The sequence below is a fragment of the Solanum tuberosum genome, unplaced genomic scaffold, assembly GCF_000226075.1.
Source record: "Solanum tuberosum cultivar DM 1-3 516 R44 unplaced genomic scaffold, SolTub_3.0 scf00721, whole genome shotgun sequence".
NCBI lineage: Eukaryota > Viridiplantae > Streptophyta > Magnoliopsida > Solanales > Solanaceae > Solanum > Solanum tuberosum.
The window spans coordinates 112,973-117,464 of NW_006239632.1; the positions used below are offsets into that span (position 1 = coordinate 112,973).

The following is a 4,492-nucleotide window of genomic DNA, read 5'->3' on the forward strand; positions in this document are numbered from 1 at the left end:
TGCTCAAGAAAAAATGACATGGATTTGGAATGGGCTCATTGTTTGACCTAAAAAACAACGTAAATGGGCCATAAAAATCAAAATAATTACATGTTCATATTCTATTCCAAAGTAAATAAAAAATACTCATTCACTTAAAAAAGTTAGAGCCCTACCCCCATTCATTAAGGCTGATAACTTTTACCGCCCATTCCCCCATTCATTAAGGCTGATAACTTTCACTTAACTTATGCGAAATCAGTATCATATATTGTATTAGTATCATTATGACTGATAATTTCGCTTAACTGATTATATATTAATATATCAATTCACTTCTAAATAGTAAAAGTGTGTAATTTTGCCACGTCAGCTTTAAGGGGTAAATAAATTCACTTTTGAATAGTAAAGGTGTGTAATAGGTCAACATGATAGTTTAAGAGTGTAGGTGACTTTTCGATACATGTTCAAGGTGGAATTTATGTCTTTTCTCAAAAAATTACTCATTAGTCAATGATACTATAAGAGTATATGTATATATTTTTTATTTTAAAGGTTGTGGCATAGACACTTTTTATTAAAAAGCATAATATTCAGCCCAACAGAGGAGGCTTAATCCATAGAAAATAACACCAAAAAAAATATAAAAAAATAAAATGCATCAAAGACAAATGGACAATAACTCATCCACCAGTAAAAAAGGAATCTTCAAGAAGTATTCCATAAGTTCATCTTCTCCCTTCATTATCGATCGAAACTCCAAGAATGTCGATTCAGTCCCATGAATGGAGACACAATCCAAGCACTTCCCCCAATGGACGACCTTCAAGTTCAGAATCCAACAAGCATGCAGGTAATTTGAGATCCGATTCTTCAAGATTGATCCAATTCATACACCTATTATCTAATATTGAGTTGCTATTCTGCATAAATCTCATTTAAACATTGTAGATTAGAACTTTATAAAATAGCAGTAAAGTATTTGAGCCTCTTCTCCATTTCACCATAGTAATAATAACCTTTCAAAGGCTCAATGGGTTGAATCCCAATGGGATTGATACCACCATTAGAGTCTCTAATTAGTTAATACTACCACTATGAATAAGAAAATTTATATGCAACATCCCTTTATTGATTTTTGCAGATTCGCAAGAAGCTAATACTTTGATTTGGTACTGATGGTCACCCCAAGCTTTCACTAGGTGTAACTACACAAATCTATTTAATTTACTTCAAGGATTAGCTTAACTATACCTTGCATAACCAGAAAAGGTCTTGAATTTTGAGGCTACTGTTATTTGTATTCTTTTATATGTCTCCTTATTTATGGTGTGCCTTGCTTATCTAGATTGAGTAGCTTTCTTCCCTCGCTAGGTATATCCTGAAAATAATAATTTGAAAATCACTTGCAAAAGAGAAAACTAGATTAGTAAAAAAATCAGCAAGAGTATTTCCTTCCCGAAAGGAATGCTTTACTCTTCCTGGAACCACCCCTCTCAACCTTCTGATGGCATTAACTTCGATTGCTACACTCCATGGTACATCCCATTCACCCTCTAAGATATGAACCATTGTTAAAGAGTTCGTCTCAAGAATAACATGTTTAATACCATGTTCACTACAATAAATTAGACTCTCCCTTATATCTATAGCTTCTGCTACCTTATTTGTCATGTCTGGAAGTTTGAAACCTTTAGCAACTATCAAATTACGATCATGATCCTTAATACAAAATGCCGCTGAATTAGGTCCAGGATTACCTTTAGATGCTCCATCTGTGTTACATTTCAACAGATTATTAGGAGGGGGTTCCCATTTTCCAAATCTATACTCAAAATTAAGTCTATAGTGCTCCATTTCGGCTATTATATGGGGCCATGAATTGCTGCTACAGTTCACATTAAATCTAAATGAATAAATTTTAAAATTGTATCCGTTATGCCCCAAATAACTCTAACTTCTGAAAATACACCTCCATGCAAGATAATGTTCCTCCTTTTCCACAAAAAACCATAGAATGATGTTAGGGATAGCCTAACACACTGATCTAAAGTAATTCCATATTCTTGTAGCAACTTCTTCATCAAGAAAGAGATGCTCTACAGTATCTTCTATTGGATTAGCACAACATCTACACTCTTTTGAAATATTTGAATTCCATCTTTGCATTAGACATGCCACAGGAATCTTTCTAAACCAAATTCTCCAAACCAGGAATGAGATTTTGAAAGGAATTCCTTTTTATCCACAACTCTATCAAGTCTTCTTTTATTTCTTTCTTGTGCCTTAAAAGTCCCCATGCCGATTTAACTGTGAAAATACCTTTACTGGTTTCTATCCACCATACTTTGTCAATATGATTACTGAGATAAGCAGAATTTAAATTGGCTTGATCATGATCCACTACATATTCAGGAACAAAATCTCACATTAAAGCATAATCCCATCACCCCTCCTTCAAAAATTCCACAGTATGTTTCATTGGATAGCATGTGTGCACATCAGATTCATGAAGATGTAAAGAACCCAACCTGGACTAATTATCATACCATAAAGTAGGGTTGCCTCCTCTAGGTTCCCACCACATGTGTTTTTCGAGTATGTCCCTATTTTCCAACATGTGCTTCCATATTTGGGATCTTCCTTTTGATTGAATATGTGCCGAAATTTGCTTTCTACAATACTTAGTCCACATGAAATTAGACCACATTGTATTGTGAGTTCTAAACTTCCACCAAAGCTTTGGACACATAGCTTTTGATACATCAAACATGGACCTGAATCCTAGACCCCCTTCACTTTTAGGAAGACACACATCCACCCATTTCGACCAGTGTTTACTTTTGCTATATTTCTTATTACTCCAAAAGAATTTTGCAAAGATTCTATGAATTTTTTTTATCACACACATTAGGGGAGTAATAGAAGAAAGTACATAAATGGGAATGCTTGGTAGAACACTTGTAAGGAGGACTTCCTTACCACCATATGACAACATTATACCTTTCCGACTCTGCAATCTTCCTTTAATTTTGTCAAATAATTCAGAATAATGTTCCTTTCTCTTTCTAGTATGAGTAATAGGACACCCTAAGTATTTCATAGGAAAATACCCTCTTACCATCCCTGTGATTTGCGCCATTTGATTTGCAGTGGTTGCTGTTGTATTCTGGTGAAGGTAATAAGAGTTCTTGTCCTTGTTAATCTTCTGACCTGATTGTTGCTCATAATAATGCAGAATCAACATAATTTTCTCCGAAGAATAGCCACTAGAAGAAGTAAAAATAATTATGTCATCAGCAAATGCTAAGTGATTAAGATTGGCACTCCACTTTGGCATCCCATACCCCACATAATGAGGATCTTTAAAGAGTGCATTAAGTGCTCTGGGAAGAACCTCAACCGAGATGATAAACAGAGTTGCAGATATGGGATCCCCTTGTTTAACACCCCTGGTGAAATGAAAAAATCCATGAGATTGGCCATTAAGAAGGACAGAGTAGTAATTGTTAGCAAAGAGTCTCCAAATTAAATCAACCACCCTTTCAGAGAATCCCATCTTTTTTAGTACTTTCATAATAAAAAATAAAGAAACTCTATCATACGCCTTTGACATATCCAGCTTAATGATCACATTTTCAGGTTTGCCTCTCTTAGTAATAACTGTAACAATCTCCAGTGCCAGTAGTATATTTTCAACAATACTTCTGCCCTTAACAAAATTCGACTGATTAGGAGAAATTAACTTTGGAAGAAACTTTTCTAGCCGATCATGAATTATCCTGGAGAGGATCTTATTAAATAAGTTACTCAGACTAATAGGTCACATATCTGGAAAGGACCAAATAATATCCCTTTTGGGTATGAGTATCAAATTAGTGTGAGTAATAGACTTATGTACAGAACTTCCTGCATAGAATGTATGCACCATTCTACAAATCTCTTTACCAATAATGTCCCAGCAGACTTGATAAAATTTACCTGTAAGTCCATCAGGCCCACTTGCACTATCACCATTAAGCTTAAATATTGCACTCTTCAGTTCTTCATCATTTGGAATTGACCCAATTCAACATTTTCCTCATCAGTGATTAATTCTGGAATGTGGTTCAGCAATGTAATTGTCATGACCCAAGCTTACACCTCAGATGTAACACGGTGTACAAGACTCCGAAGAGCCTCATACAAGCCTCATAGCATTCATAACATAGGAGCATAGGAAAATAGTGCAGAATTTAAAACTTTTCTTTAAAACCATACAATCGAAGTCATTTTCATAAAAGCAAGCGGAAGTCTTTTTCTATACTTTGTCTCAAACCATCTACAACACTTTGAATAAAACTTTTGGACATAGCCCATACAAAAGCTCTAAACATAAAATAAAATGCATTAAGGGAAAAGTGGGTTTGTACTTGCAACTGTGAGGACTCTCCATATCTTCAACTCGAAACTATGAGGACTCTCCATATCTTCAACTCCTTGCTCCTTAGAAACCTATCTTCCAAGAATAGAA

General features: G+C 34.9%; 1 long non-coding RNA gene across 1 annotated transcript; it reads left to right on the forward strand.

Moving 5' to 3' along the window:
- Window positions 1-630: 630 nt before the first annotated feature.
- Window positions 631-1,290, forward strand: LOC107058941 (uncharacterized). Its single transcript, XR_001472424.1, has 2 exons — window positions 631-832; window positions 1,124-1,290. It is a non-coding gene; the product is annotated as an uncharacterized lncRNA (long non-coding RNA).
- Window positions 1,291-4,492: the final 3,202 nt, after the last annotated feature.